This window comes from Cupressus sempervirens, chromosome 3 (assembly GCF_028749045.1).
Source record: "Cupressus sempervirens isolate cs-2001-9-10 chromosome 3, ASM2874904v1, whole genome shotgun sequence".
Lineage (NCBI taxonomy): Eukaryota > Viridiplantae > Streptophyta > Pinopsida > Cupressales > Cupressaceae > Cupressus > Cupressus sempervirens.
The window spans coordinates 1,125,549,988-1,125,567,534 of NC_143120.1; positions in this window are offsets into that span (position 1 = coordinate 1,125,549,988).

A 17,547-nucleotide genomic window follows, 5' to 3' on the forward strand; every position below is an offset into this window, starting at 1 on the left:
TATTATCATTGATTATGATCATTCCTATATATATAGTGGAAGACACAAGTGGAGGTAGAAGATGTGATCTACTTGAACTAGTTGAAGCACCCTCATCAAGGCCATGAGATATATAATTAGCTAGAAAAGTCTGTAAAAACAACACATCTAAATGTTAGTTAATGACATAAAAGAGTATAACATAAAAATAATTATTGAGCTTTTTTTTATAATTAAAAATTACATTATTAATAGTTACTCTATAATTTTCATCTATGTGCATTAATTTAGCAATCTAAGGGTATATAGTTGCCAATTGATTCAATTCTAGTCCAATTTTATGGAGGACCTTTTGAACTAGAGCTATTGGGTTAGGGGCTAATGTGAGATCAATAGTGAATGGGTTTTCCTCATAGGACTCCTCCTAAGGGACTAAATGTTCTTTTTCCTTTCTCTAATCAACATATGTTTCTGAGAACAATAACATTAGCACTGGTAAAATTACTCCAAAACATGTAGTAAAGAAAAAAAACATTTTTAAAAAAACACTATTTAGCATTTTTCTTGTATCTAATTTGTATAATAACAATGAGGTTTACCTATTGGGAAGAAGAAGTGTATAAAGGATCATCATCATCTATTCTAAATGGTTTCTCCATATTGTAGCCTTGCATTTGAACAAAGTTTCATTAAGACATGTAAAAACACATTGTTTGAAATAGATAATACTTAGGGGAGGGAGATGGGTGAATTAGTATTCTACAAAATTTTGCCCACAACTGAATAATATTAATTACTTTATAACTTGCATATGAAAGTAAACCAACAATGTTGAATAGTAAATATAATCATGCACATTGTGAACTCATAACACCATTATTTGCTAACTATGGAAACCCTGGCCAAGGGAAAACCCTAGTAGGGATGATACCCACTAGATGATACACTAAACAATAGGATCATGTTAAGGATATTGACCCTATTAGGAGTCTATGAAGTACATATAGTGTCTTGAGTCCCTATTAGGAGACTAGGCCTTGTTAGAAGCCTCAACCCTATTAAGAGTTTCTTTAACCCTATTAGGAGTTGGTAGAACAAATATAGTGTATGCAAGAAGAGACTACTACCCTAACATGCAATTATACAATTCAGTTTTTCACAAGAATAGATATACACACAATACTTGTTTTCTATTGTACTTCACACTTGTTGTGATCATAGATTAAAATTCACATCACATAAGGCTCACATATCTTTCATATCGTTCACACTATAGTTTGCATATTGCTTCACACATATTTCAATTAATGCGCAATATAAGATTTCTACTTATACCTTGCACATTTACAAAACTTTTCTCTGTCAACATTCGTGTGTTCACACACTTGACATAATAATGTCCACATAGTTGGCTCATCATAACTTAGTAATTATTTTGTAACCAAAATAATTCTTAAAGCCATACAATTCAATCTCTGCTATGCTATGTTCTACACTATTTAATACTTGCACTGGTATTTTAACCATATCTTGTATCATATTATTCATACAAACTTGCACACCGATACACGTAATCATGATACTGTCATGAAGCTTCCCTCAACTGTGCATGAGCTAACTCTCAATGAGTCATCTGTACACTTAACATTTGTGCACTATGTTGCTATAAACTATCTAAAACTTAGACAATTTTCTAGCTCTAAATGCATAAATGAAATTCTGAATGTGTGTTTTCATAAATGAAAATGGTCAATACATATATCTGACCATATTTCCAACAATCTCCCCCTTTGAAATTTATGGAAAAATTTGGGAAAATTGGCAAAGTCCCAAAATGATGTCATACATAACAAAAATAAATAAAAGTAACTACAAAATTACCATCAAAACATAATAGTTTTATTCATGTTTTGATGTATCATTACATCCCTTATCACTCCTTTAGATTGATTCATAAGTGCACTTGTCCTTACAATAGCTTACATATACAATATTACTCCTCCTTTGTGTATAATCCTTTGTACTTATATAAACAAATATGTAATTTTTCTTACATATTACTCTCCCCCTTTGACATAATGACAAAGGTGCCAAAATTTGTGTACAAAAAATTGGGTGTTCTATTATTGATCAACCTATTAATCTGGAAAAAAAATCTGCATAAGAAACCTGTAGTCTTGCTATCTCTTTCTTCTAGTTGTCCTTTACTATCTCTGAGATACTAAGTGTGAAAAGTGCATAGGATGCCACTTCAACTGCACTCAAATCACTATAATAAAACTTATCATATGAAGCCTTAGTTGTAAGACATTCCTCAAGTTGTCTTTGCAAAATAATAATTTTAGACAACAAAATTTCTCTAAGACTAGATAATCTCCTTGTTGCTTTCTCTTTCTTAGATTTCAAGTCTTTGATCATACCATGTATCTTCTCCACTTCTACTCTATAGTCTTCAATTTTGGATTTTGGGAGTTGGAACTTGACAAAAAAAAAAATTCAAGTTCACTTAACTTGCCTCTAATCTGACTCTTAAAGTCTATAAGCTACTTGTATAACTGTGCACATTGTCCATACACTCTTTTTCCTTCATTAATATGCTTTCTCAGTCCCTTTATGTTTCCATCAAGTGCCTTCAGATCATTGTGCACATTGGTGCATACTATGTTAAATAGAATTGTATCATGTTTTACTTGAGATTTCATTGAAGCTACTTCTGCTAAAGTTGTGAATTCCTTATCTAAGGTTTTCACCACCTCCATGGCCTTTAACTGCAAGTCTAGAATAGCTACAGTTGTAGTAATTGTCTTCTACATTCTTTCAAAGACTTTAGTGAGAGTCTTCTCCAAATACTTTACTGATTTGTTCTTCTCAAATAACTTACTCAATGTGCTCATCAAACCCTTCTAATCATCATCAGATGGTACTGGTAAAAGGATTCTCCTTTACATCAAACAATAGTCACTCCATATCCTGCAAAAGGATTCTCCTTTATATCTATAGTTATGCATGTACTATCCACTTGCATTAATTTTGTACCCATAATGATGTGAGGTGGTGAGGGTGCCTGTCATGTCTCCTCTTCTTCTTCCATTTCACTAGAAGGTGTATCTGCCTATACATACACTGGACTATCAGCCTTTGTTTGCGCACTCACCTTAGTTATTGAGGACATGTATTTTAATATAACCTCCTCTAATTCTTATCTAACTTCCTCATAATTGCCTCCCATCAGAAGAATTGATCTTCTTTTGTTTCTTAGCAAGGGCTCAATACCCTTCAAAAATCTATATGATTCCTCTTTGGATCCAACATCACATAGTTTATTTATTGTTGTGATCCTCATATTCAAATCCTCTTTCAAAACTCTCTTTGTCCAATTAATCGATCTATTGTATAGGTCTTCAGGAATCTTATTTTGTGTATTCTCAAATTTCTTCTTCTTCAATATCATATTTCTTATAATAGCATTCTCTAACTACCTTTTGTCCATATTACTATGCATATTGTAATATTTATTCAAATGTACAAAATTATCATCATTTAATATCTGCATATTCAAATTCTCTACCTTGGGTTTCCAAGCTTTCTTTCCTACTATTGTTCTTGCTTCCTATCTATCTTGTTCAACATGTTTATCTCCAACTTGATCTTAAAAACTTTTTTATCTACTTATCTGTATTGTTTTCCTCCTCCTTCCTGGTCTATTGGCAATCTACTTAACCCTTTTCTTGACTTGTGGTTCTGGTTCTTTCTTAACCTTTAACAATCTCCCTGATTTCCTCTACGCAATAGGTGCTTCCACCTTTGAATGCTTTTTAGTCTGTATATATCTTGCTCTCACTAGTTGCACTTGAGCAACTATTGCATAAGGTGTAGTAGGAGCTTGCGTAAAAGGTAGTGCCACATTTACTCCTTTTGAAGGTCCTACCACAAAAATAGGAGTTACTACCAACACCTTAGCTTGAACACTAGCTGTCATCTCTAGTGCAATTCCTTTAATCTCATTGAACTCTTGTTTTGTCATGCTAGATTCCTTAAGAATGGAATCTATCTCTTTTTTAACCTTTTTCTTGCTTTCTTTTTTGTATAGTTCATACTAAACTATTCTTGATCTCTCCTCATAAGTTCCCCATCTAGGGCACTCGATGTCCTTCTTAGATTCAAATATGATCTTGCATAATCTTCTGTGAGCTTTACACTCATCTCATAACCCATAGGATCAATGAATTTGACTCTAGGAATCACTACTTCCATGTAGGTGTTGTCTGTCTCCACCATGAAGCATAAATCTTCCTTGTACTTCTCTACCATAGAGGGAGGTATTCTATACTTTAGTTTCATCTCTGATTGGAAACTTTTCATCATACTATCAATGTCATCATCTCTAACATTCTCTATCTTGGATCTGTAGCATTGAGTCACCATCTTCATTGCACACTCATTGTTGACCCAATTTATCAATTCAAGAAACTTCCTTGTACAAGAATATATGAGTCAACAAGGACTCAAATTTGAATATTGCATTCTTAGCTTTCTTCAACCTTGCAATGTTATCCAAAAATTGTAGTCTAATAATCTCACATAGGTTGATCTTTCTTCCTTTAGCTGCAATTACATAAGTTTCATGAAGAAATCCAGTTGGTATTGAGTTAACCCTTGATCCATGGTTCAACTTGTACCCTAATATCTTGGTTAACAACTTTACTCCTCTATCTTGAATAGGTTCAACCTTCATGTTCCTCCCTTTGAACTTTGTCTTTAGGTCCATCTCAACCATTTTCCTGACATTCTTCATATTTACAAGATTACATCCTTCATTGCTCAATCTTGTGACCTTGTGAATTAGGTCAGTGTCAATAACAATCTTCTCATCTCCTAATCAAAATATATCATCATGTATCCTACTCAAAATTCAAATTCTCTAGGTGTGCATACTCAGACTTTAGGTATAGGTCACTGTTACACATCTTTCCCAAGTCCTCGTGGATTTCATCATCACCTATGTTCTCAATCTTACAGTGAATGTAGCTTCTTATATCTTCAACATGTAACACATTTTTTGGAACTTGCAAAAATGTGCCCATCAGATCATACAATAAAGACACAAATAGATGCTTCTTGAATTCATAATGTGGTCTATCACTTATATCATGCACTTTTTTACTTGTCATTTGAACTATGACTGGAATTACTAAAATTTTTGATTCAAGCTTCACAAAATACCTTAAAAACATGATTTAGGGCTTATGCTCTACTTCTCAAACTACACTTCACACTTTAGTTTGTTGTCAAATCACTCTTTAATTCTCTCAAGACACTTTGCATGAACAAATGGTACATAAAATCTTGTTTGCAATCCTTAAATCATTTCAAAACTCACTGTGCATTAAATGAATATCTACCACATATTCAAATACTATCTCTATTTACTAGTAAGCTTGATTTCTCAATTCTTACTCACTGTGATCATATCAAGACTTGCACACTTGACCATAGCCTTCTATCTATGTCCTTAAGCTCCTATTAACTACACAACTTCCAACTCTCTCTCTAACATTAGTTTTGACCAACTGATTCTTAACTACTGCTAGAGTTGCTTATTTTAGGTAAGATGAGTCACAAACAATATGTGACTTCAATGCCTTATCAAGTGCATCAAAAAATTGTTCCTCCAAAATAGTATGAGAGATTTTTGGATCTTTAGCTGTCACAAATGCTTCCTTGAATTCATCAACATGTTCCTTAATTGCTTCCTTTTGACTATTGCCATTTTCATTAATATTCTTTTTGTCATTTTTTTTGTTGTTCCTTCTGTTATTTGGATTCCTATTAATGCCCCTTCTATCCATTATGCAATAACTTGTTGTGTGTTTGAAGTTATTACATAATTGACATACAAGTGCATTTCTCCTCTGATTAGTTCCATTCTGATTCACATGTGCTCTACAATTCCTTGCAATGTGTCCAGGATTGTTACACTTGTAACACACAAACTGGTTCTTTTCTCCATTAGATGTCTCCCCATCATTGGATCTATTTTGTAATCTCCCTCATTCATTATCTGTGGGGTTAGTATTCCTAGACATTATACTATTTACATTATTACCATCAAACTTAGGTTTCTCACATTCTACTACCTTATGTCCATAACCATGACAATTATAATGATAGAAATTAGTAATGGGTTTAAAATACTTACTTGTGCAATCTCTTTCCATGTGTCCAACCTCATTAAAAATGAAGCATCTACCTTTGAACTCACATCTTACTTCCTTGGGTGGTTCATCTTGGTTAGGTTTATCAACTTGCTATGGTTTCTTAGGTTCATCAAGTTTAGCTGACAAATCAATCAACTCAACTTCCTTTGATACTTCAATAGATGTGCTTTATTCTACTTTACTCAGATCAAATCTCATAGGGGATTCAATAATTGGATTTGGTTCTCTTCTGATTTCAACTTTCTTGGTTGATTTATCTCCAATCAGATATCCAAGTCCTATCTTGTCATCAGAATGTCTATGATGAAATATCTACTGCTCTATCTTTTCCCTACTAGAATAAATTTTCTCTAACTATTGCTTAGCTTGTGTCAATACTCCATTCATAATAATTTTGTACTTCTCTAACTCAACATGTTCAATCTTAATAGTATCTAATTTAGATGTAACTTGACTTAATTGGGATCTAAGATTTGCATTCTCAATTTTCAATTACAATTCATTCTTATTACCATTTCTCTTAAGACTCAACTTAAGTTCAACGATTTTTAGTTCATGTTTCAAGATCTCATTTTCCTTTTGAAGATCTCCTACTTCATCATTATCACTAGTTTGTGTAATAGATTCCTTGCCAGATTTTAAATCATCAATCTTGTCTTTAACTTGCCAATGAAAACTTTCACATCCTCATAGCTATCTTTCAGGTTATCTCTTTCTTTAGTAAGGTCAATTTAATCAAGAGCTTCTTCTAGGTTTTTCTTCAACTATTCCACATCTTCAAGGATATTGCTTAAGTTGTTAAACTTATTCAAAGTAATTGGGCTTTGATACCAATTATTATAAATAGATAATACTGGGGGGGGGGGGGGGGTGTTGTGAATCAGTATTCTAAAAACTTTTGGCCACAATTGAATATTGTTAATTATTTTATAACTTGCATATGAAAGTAAATCAAAAATGATCACCAGTAAATATAACTATGCACACAGTGAACTCATAACACCATTATTTGTTGATTAGGGAAACCTTGGCCAAGGGAAAACCCTAGTGAGGATGATACCCACTAGACGATTCACTAAACAATAGGATCTTGTTAAGGATATTGACCCTGTTAGAAGTCTATGAAGTGCATATAGTGTCTCAAGTCCCTCTTAGCAGACTAGGCCTTGTTAGAAGCCTCAACCCTATTAAGAGTTGCTTCAACCCTATTAGGAATTGGTAGAACAAATACAATGTATGCAAGAAGAGCCCACTATCCTAACAACAATTATATAATTTAGTTCTTCACAAAAATAGATATACATACAATACTTGTTGTATGTTGTACTTCACACTTGTACTCTTCATACATCAAAATTTGCATCACATAAGGCTTGCATATCTTTTAGATCATTCACACTATAGTTCACATATTGCTTCACACATATTTCAATTACTGCACAATATAAGATTTCTACTTATACCTTGCACATTACAAAAATCTTCTCTGTCGGCCTCATGTGTTCACATGCTTGACATAATAATGTCCACATACTTGGCTCATCACAATTTAGTAATTATTTCATAACCACAATAATTCTTAAGGCTGTAGAATCCAATTCTCTACTATGATCTGTTCTACACTGTTTAATACCTGCATTGGTATTTTAACCATATCTTGAGCTATACTATCTGTAAACACTTGTGCACTGATACACATCATCATGATACTATCATGAAGCTTCCCTAAATTGCACATGAGTTAACTCTCAATGAGTCATCCATACACTTAACATCTGTACAATGTGCTACTGTAAATTGTTTAACACTTAGACAAATTTCTAACTCTAAATGCATAAATGAAATGTTGAATGTGTGTTGCCATAAATAAAAACCATCAAGACATCTATCTAACCATATTGCTAATGGTTATGACTATAGTGGACTTCCTAAAGACCCAGTAAGGACTTGTTTAGACCTTCCCAAGATTTCTATTCAAAAAATTCACTTGGTACTAGGTTGTAGACCTTGCACAACCTTATTGAACTAACAAGTTTCTCCTACCAAAGGACTACTACCACAATTCCTCCACTAACTAGGATCTTAATTTTTTAATACCCTTTGTGGAATTTAAATATGTTGGTTTCATTCAATTTAGGCAATGGTTAAATGGGTTGTATTCAAACTTACTTAATACTCCAAGTTGTTATAAGAAGTCCTAATAGGTCTAATCTGATTAGCCTTGCGTATTGAGTGTTTAGCCTTTACCTTACTAACTGGCTAAATGACCCCAACATCAAATTATAGTTTCTACCACCCATTTGGGTGTTCCAAACAATATCAAGGATTTACACTTGGATTTTGCCTTTAAGATCCTAAACCCAGATTAAGCACTTTATAAGCTTATTGATCATCTTTAAAGCAATTTTACAAACTATACTTGTAGTCCATCACCAGATCAATCATCTTGAAGTCTAGACACTTGAATGGGATATGCACAAGTCTAAGGAATCCCAATCTACCTTTAGATTTTACCATTCGATCTTTTGTTCATTAAAGTCAACTTATCTTTCTCTCTTCATATCTTACCACTACACAATGATCAAATTAGGGCATCATTGCAAAAATAGAGAAGCAATCTTGGAAAGACCAAAAAACTAGAATTTTTTTTTAAAAAAAAACTACTATACATGTGTACCTAGCATTCCAAGAAGGCATAATGAATTCTGACTATGGAATTCTCGGAAAAATGCATTTAAGTACAAAAACCTAGGTTTTGAGGGTTTTAGACCTATGTGGATTGAAAATCATGACTCTCTTCATACACATAACTTTAGAGCCTCAAACTAGGTGAAAAAGAAAGCTAAAAGACTAAGATTTAAGATCTAAACTACTTATTTACACAACTAATCAATATGCTATGAGTTTTAGTATGGAAAATGTCTTCTAAAAGGAAAAATAAAGTAAAATTCAAACACAAAAACATGATTCTTGCTTTGATTGATCCAACTAACTTTAAAATAGTTTTCCAAGGGCTCATATTTGTTTTGAATCATTTGTACTCATTCCCAACTAAGTTTCAAGCTTGAATTTGTACTCTTACAATATTTTGCAAAAAATGTTACAAAATTTGCAAAGGAGCATTTTGCAATTTTGCACTTCTAATGCTCAAATCTTTACCCAAGTGTACCAAATCAACCAGAAACTATTCCAAACACCTAATACACCTTGGGACACCCTTCCTAAGCAATATTTACACTATGACCACCCTTGTTGGCTCAAGACCCCAAAATCATGTCCACCAATTAAGGTTTACAAACCAAAATGGGTCCAATTAGGCTCAATCTCACTAATTTGTTTGCTTGTAGACCTTATTACATCAAATAATTACATTTCGCAACAAAATGGTTAGGGTGCCCTTGCACCAAGCCTAATAACCACAATAGTTTTGCATAGATACCCCTTTAATTAGAACCCCAAAAAATGAAAACATGTGTACTAATAGCCGATCACACATGTACTAATAATCAATCATTTAAAAAATAAAATGTTTTGGTTAGTGATTGACCAATTCGTGCATCTCTATTGGGACATTTCATAAAGACTAATGAGACATTTAACCATAAGTATTGTGCTACGCCCTTAATATTATTGTATATAGGGTTATGAATAGTCAACTTGTGGCTATCTTAATCCTTAATTAAGTCACGTTATCATTATTATATTATAATTAGGTAGGTAGGTAGGCCTAGGTGTTATGAAGGATTGTGTCTATTCAACCTAATCTTAATTAGGTATATATAGGTGGTTGTGAGTCTTATTTCATCATCATATTGTGAAGTGTGTTCTCATTGGAGATATTTGGAGGTTGCCCCCTCGAAGTGGCCTATTACTCTTAGCTATTATCAAGTATTTATATAATATTTCATATTATTTCTTCTATTGTACAACTTATTTCATTACAAGCGGTATCAGAACATGATCTTGCCACCATAGAGGCAAGATTTTTTTCTCAACATTGGGGCAATTTTGGGAAGAGCATTACTTTCAGATTTTAGCAAATTTTTCAAAGATTTTTAAAGGGTTTTCAAAGAACATATTAAAGAAGCTATAATCCAAAATTTAGAGGAATTGGAGCAAATTAGAGAAAATTATTGTAGAATTACTATTTCTACACAATTTTTTGAGATCTTCATATCTTTCACATCCTGCCGAATTTGAGTAAAACTTGTATTGGGTTTTTTAATAGATAGTAGAGAAGCCTAAATTCAAAGCTTGGAAAAAGTGAAAAACAAAATAAACAAGATATTGTAAAATTAGGAAAATTTTCTCTCAAGGCAAAAAATTTGTTAATTTTTTTGGGGATTTTTTCCAAGGATTTCTTGACCCAAGTAAGTTACAATGAAAGAATAAATAAATCATAGAATTTACATTATATTTGTGTGATTTATTTCAAAAATATTGGTTTCCATCATGATGGGGCCTCCAAGAAGAGGCAAAAAGAATTCTACCACAATGGGGAAATCCTTTGATCAAGATTGGGAAGCAACAGAGGATAGTAAGCCCAATGAGGAACTTAGTAAGTTCAAGGAAGAGGTTAAGAAGGGTATGTGTGACCTATGAGGAGATATATCAAATATATGAAGCATGTTAAGCACCTATATGAATTTAACAAGGAAGGAGCTCTCAAGCAATCAAGGTGGAACCTTCAAGTCGACTTAATAATGACACAAATTTTATTAATCCTATGAGATCTAGGAATTTTTTTCCAAAGGTGGATATGCACAAATTTTATGGCAAGGATCCTCTAACATGGATAAATCAAATGGAGTTTTTTTTTTGAAATACATCAAATCCCATATGGACAAAAGGTTACGATGGCTTCCTTATATCTAGAACCAAATCAATTCATTTGGTATTTTTGGCTTTGTACTCATAACAGGAAAGAGGGTCTCACTGTATCATGGTCAGTTTTCACAGAAGAACTCCAAGCACAATATAGCAATAGCATGACAAAAAATTTCTTTAGCTAATTTGCTCAGATTTAAGAAATAGGATCAGTTAAGAATTATATTCAATAATTCCAAAATCTATCCTTAAGAGTGGATACAATTACAAAGGAGAACTTAAATGATTTATTCTTGGGTGGTCTTAAGGATCACATTAAACATGAGGTACACATGTTTTGTCCCAATTCAATAAATGATTCTTTTATATTGGTATGCAGGGTAGAGGAGAAGTTCTTGATTTCTAGAAAGTAGGGGGCTAATGTGATAAGAGACAAAGGATATTCAACACCTTATCTTCCTCAACCTACTAGGTTGACTCCAAAACAAATTGAGGAGAAAAGAGCAAAAGGGTTGTGTTTCAATTATTATAGCAAATATAGTCAAGGACATAAATGTAGTGAAAAGAAATTGTTCTATATTGAAGGTCCAAGTGAGGAAGAAGTGGATGGTCCCATATCAGAGGAGGATAGGGAGTCAGGTGAGGAATCATATGATTCTCAACCAATCATTTCTTGTCATGCTCTTTTAGGTTCTAGTGCACCACAAACTCTCAAGGTAGTGGGTTTCCTAAAGAAGTAGAAAGTAATAGTGTTGATCAACTTAGGTAGTACTCATAATTTCATCAATAAAAAGTTGGCAACTCTTCTAAATTATTTTATATATCTAGCCCCAAAGTTTTAGGTTTTGATTGTAGATGGGGGCATAGTTAGTTGTTCAAGAAAGTGTCATAGCATCAAATTATCCATGGGAGATTATCAACTTGATGCCCCAATATATGTGATATCCATGGGTGCAACAAATATTGTTTTGGGAGTACAATGGCTTACTACATTGGGAATAATTGAGATGAACTTCCAAGAACTATTTGTGTGATTTCAATCATAAGGAAAGGTAGTGGAGCTAAGAGGATTGAAGGAAAAATCCCCACAAATGGTAAGCTCTCATCAAATGTAAAAACTTCTTAAGAAAGGTGCAGATGGATTTGTGGCCAAGCTATGTTTGTTAGAAGTCTCAATCTAATGCTCTTATTAATCCAGATTTACAAGCAATAATTGATCATCACTCAGTGATTCTTGGAGATATGCCTAAAGGAATTCCTCCTAAGAGGGTTCATAACCATGTCATACAACTAGTTCTAGGGAGTCAACCACCAAACATTAGGCCTTATAGGTACCCACACATATAAAAAAGTGAGAAAGAAAAAATTGTGGAGGAAATGCTAGAGATAGGAATTATTACAGGCATGGCCAAAGTGCTTGCTTCTCACTTGTTGTGCTAGTGTGTAAGAAGGATGAAACTTGGTACATGTGTCCAGATTATAGAGTGCTCAATAAGTACACCATTAAAAATAAGTTTCCTATTCTAGTCATTGATGATCTTCTAGATGAATTAAATGGAGCTATGTATTTTACCAAGTTAGATCTTAGATCAGGTTATCACCATATTTGGATTAAGGAGGAAGATATTTGTAAGACAACATTTTGAACACATGAAGGTCATTATGAATTTTTGGTGATGCCATTCAGTCTTACCAATGCACCATCTACATTCCAAAGTTTGATGAAATCCATTTTTAAGAAGTTCTTGAGCAAGTTAGTGTTAGTGTTTTTGGTTGATATATTAATTTATAGCAAGACTTGGGAAGAACATTTGCAGCATGTAGATCAAGCATTAAAATTACTTTAAGATCGTCAACTCTATGCTAAGCCATCTAAGTGTGCTTTTGGTCTCAAGGAGGTGGAGTATTTGGGACACATAGTTTCACATGAAGAAGTAAAGGTTGAGCCTAACAAAATTAAGGCTATCATGGAATGACCTATTCCAAAAACTATTAAGAAGTTGAGGGGTTTATTGGGATTGACATGATACTGTAGACACCTAAAAACCTTTAGAAAATAAAGTGTTTTTATTTTCTGAAAAAGTCCTGATGACATCATCATTAATTAATTAATTAATTATTTAATTAATTAATTAATTTTTATGCCATTAAATCCCTTTATCTTAATTAAAAATATTTAATTAAGGAATCCCTCCCAAAAATGTTTAAATCTTATTTAAACATTATTTCCTTATTTATTAATTATTTAATTAATAAATTGACCAAAAATCCACAATCATCCATTGAAGCCTTTGGAAGCATATTGAGCATACATCCTATCCATTTAGATAAAGCTACTCAACAGGAGAGCTTCTTATTGAGAGAGTCCATTAATGGCTCATATTCTCAATTGAGAGTTCATCTTAGTCTATCTTGAAGTTTATGAATTTTGTTTAGTTTGTAGAAGCTTTATTTAAATTTGGTTTCTATTAGCATACTAACATTGCTCATATACATTTTGGCACGCCCGGTGGGACCCCGCATGGGTCATCTTCATTAGCTTTTTTAGTCAAGTTTTGTATGTTATTTGCTGATTTTGGCTAATTTTTATTGTTTTTGTGATTGGTAGGATTGTATAAATTGGTTTTGTAGGTCCACATGAGCATGAAGAAGACAAAGGAACTCATAATCTATCTCATAGTGTTTGCAGATTTTTCAAGCTTATAGGTGGACAAAAAACTTGAAATTATTCTTCCTCTTCTTGTCTATATTCTTCTTATTCCATCTACTTCTTCTTCTTCTTCTTGTGGGAGATCTTGGCCATTTTTTTTTAAGGAAGCAAAATCATACACACTTCTTTTTAGTGCTTAAAATGAACCCCCAAATCATACTTAAATCCATTGAAAAATTAAAAATTTGCAAGAAAGAAAAAATCTTTTAACAAGTGAAACTAAACCAATCTAATCATTTTCATCCTTGCAACATCAAGGTTTTAGATGCATTCATGCAAAATTAGGAACACTTCATTTTTGGGAATTTAAAAAGAACTTCAAGTTTCCATTTCAAAAGGTTCAAAATCAACACTAAGTGCACACTAAAGTTCTTTTAAAAAATCTCATGAAAACTAAGAGTCCTAAATGGTTGCCAAAAATTGTCCTAAAAGCTTTGTTATTTGTTCCAAACAAATTTCTTATTTCAAAATCTTGAATGTTTCTTAGGATTTTCATGCATCAAAACAATCTAGGAATATCATTTTTGGGCTTAAAATATGCAAACTAGAACACAAAATCTTGAATGAAAACCAAAGTCTAAAGAGTCATTTTCACTTTTGAGTCCAAAACAATCTTGAATGATCTAAGGTTAAAACAAAGCACTTCAAAGTTCTTAAAACAACACACAGAATCTCAATCTTGAATGCTCAAAAGAAAACACTTGAATGTTTAACCACTTTTCTTTGAATGCATGTTGTTAAAATCACTCTTGAATGCCATGGATTAAAATCAAATTTTTCTTGAATGCATGATTAAAACAACAAATCCAATCTTGAATTCTAAGGATCAATTAACCATTGCAATATCAAACACTTCATTTGGAGCTTCTAAAAATTGAACAAAACAAATCTCTTTTCCACATGCAATCTAGGTAAAGTTTGATTTTTGGACATTTAAGAAACCTTGTTAAGTTAAAATACAAATTTGCAAAAATCAATTTGAGTAGTTCTTTGGACTCACCTCTTTTCTAATCACCCATCAAATATTAACCATTGGTTGCAATCTCAGCGCCATTTATGGGGATGGGTCTACTTGAAAAAGGTGTTAAATGTTCCACAATCTAACTCACTCACTTGGTCTTTGAATGTTTGCTTTAACTTTATCAAAATTCTTAAATGATCAAAACTCTAGATTAAATCGATCACAATTCAAGTTTGGGCACTAAAATTGAACAACAACTGATGTGGAGAGCCTCCGGGCGCGCGCTTGAAATTGAATCTCACACACTTTTGTTTTGGGCTTAAAATAAACTCACACTCAATCTTGAATGCCTTAAAGAAAATTAATCGATATTTGACGTGGAGGGCCTCTGGGCGCGCGAGTTTTCTTTTGTTGACCCTAACTCTTCTTATTGTTTGCATTCTTCGATCGATTTACTTTTGTTGGCACTTCAAGTTGGAATAAACATTGTATCTTAAACATGAGTGCTTGCAAAGTCTAGATCAGAAAACTTAAGCGTCAGTTGGTAAAAGAACAAGCATGTTTTTTAGCCCAAGGTCATCCAAGTCTTCTCTCCCCTTGTCGTCTTTCGAGGCCATCTTGGGTGCATAAGATTAGGATCCAAAACCTTGTTTCTTTTTAGGAGGCCTTCTTGGGGATTTCATCACCCCTTGGATGACCTCAACTCCAGCGTTCTGGCAGAGTATAAGAATCAGAAGGTGAATCGAAAGACACCTCTCTTGGGATCAAGATTTTGTCACTCGAGCTAAGCCTCAAGGAACTTTATACCCTTGAGAAGTGAAAGAGGAGAAGTGGGTTACCGCTCCTCTCGGCTGTGTGACATCTTTTTGGTCTCATCTACGGATTTGGGCCTCACGTACCTTGGGTATATCGAGGACTCCTTAGCTAAACCAATTGTCAACCTTGTAGACAACCATCTAGGATGTTAATGTGTTTGAGGTGACTGATCAAAACATTTGTAGAACATACACACTCCTTGGCGCAAGTATCAATTTCTGAGAATCAAAAACTTCTATCTGGTTGTTTCTATCTATTGCTTGATCTTTTATTTGTTGAATGAATGTTTGCCAAACTTGGTCAATCCTAGCTTAGGGCATACTTAGCGTAGTCATTGCCTATTCTAGAAGTTGAACGAGTTGAAGCAAAACAACCAAGATCTCTCAATGCCAAGCAGATTCATAAATTGATGTCAGAGCAACCCAAACCCAAACAGAAGTTCCACAAAGTTAAACTCAAACCATCTCTAGCATACCAAGAACTTTCAGCCAAGAGAAAAGAAATAACACCAAGCCCACGAATTGCCAAACTCCACAAAGCAGAGGACAAAGCTACCGACGAAGCACTTCAAGAGGCTTGGTTAGAGCGCACCATCAAATTTAGCCAACGTCCAGGAGTTAATCCTGCTTATGCCTTACCAACTAGGCATGATTTCTATGATTAGACACCCTTGTTTCTCCACATCTTCTTGGATTAGCTTCACTTTAGAGTCATCTTTGTAGAAAAGCCAGCCATCTTAGGTTATCCCCTTAAGCATTATTAGCTCATCCATCTCATTTAGAATCAAACCATCTAGCCAGCAATCAAAACCTCACATCCAAGCCTTCAAAATTGTTGTCACTTTTTCCAAAAGTTTGCCACTCCTAAAATCTTCCAAATCCATCAATCTCACCAAGGTTATCCCTTTGACAGAGCTTTGTCTAGGGTAATCCAGCTTTGTCACTTGTTATCCCTCATCACCTTGAGCTAAAGGTTGGGATCCACAAGTGGTCAATCTCGTGTTCTTCCTAAAGGATCATCAGTCTATCCTTAAGTTGACACAATCACCACCAAGCTTGCACATAGGAAAGCAGACCTTTCGTGCTTTGGCAACATATCTTTGAAGTTAGAATCTCCAACCCAATCCTCCTTAGGTTTTGTCATATAGCTTTGCCTTAACCTAGGAAATCATTTGCATAGAGAAGCCTTCCCCCTTTTGCATCCATCAGCATTATTGCATCTCATCCCTAGGAGCATTTTTCATGCCACCCGTCACTCGCTTAGCCAAGAAGAAAGAAACAATGGAGCCCTATCATTTGGATCGAACAACCTCACCCCCTTTGAGCACTCAGCCATCCTTCAGCCCACAGAAAGCTATGCCATCATGTACTGACATTGAAGCTTTCATGAACCAACCAGGAAATGCAGTATTGGTAAATGCCATTATAGACAAGAACAAAGAGACAATCATGGCTAATTTTCCAAGGGAAAATGTAGGAACCTTTGACTTTGGAAGACCCCCTCCATTATCAGATCCATCTCACCCATTGTTTGGGCAGATACCACCACCCATAGGCTCTTATGATCCAAATTATCCTCAATATATGCCAAAAGAAGAGCCTCTAGCCAATCCATATGATCCAACAGACCCAAACATACCATCATCCACCCAAGTTGAAATCTCCATGCCGCAAGCCAACCCAGCCACCACCACTCCATCCTTGGTTCATACCTCTCCGCTCCAAACCCCCTTTACCCAAAACAGCTCACCGTTCACCCCCTTCACTATTGCTGCTGTTGCTCCCCAACCCAGCCTTCCAAATCCACCCATCTCCCAAATCAGTGCTAGCATCTTTGGCCAACCTCAACAATATACAACAGGGATGCCACCCATGGGGCCAAGTAATCAACCTTTCATCACCCCCAGCTTGTTCACTATAGCCCAAAGCACAATCCCATCATTTCCATTAGGTCTTGGGAGCTCAATACCATTAGCCACAAATCTACAAGCTACTACCCTCACTCCACAAAGCTATCAAATCCCACAAGCTACTACC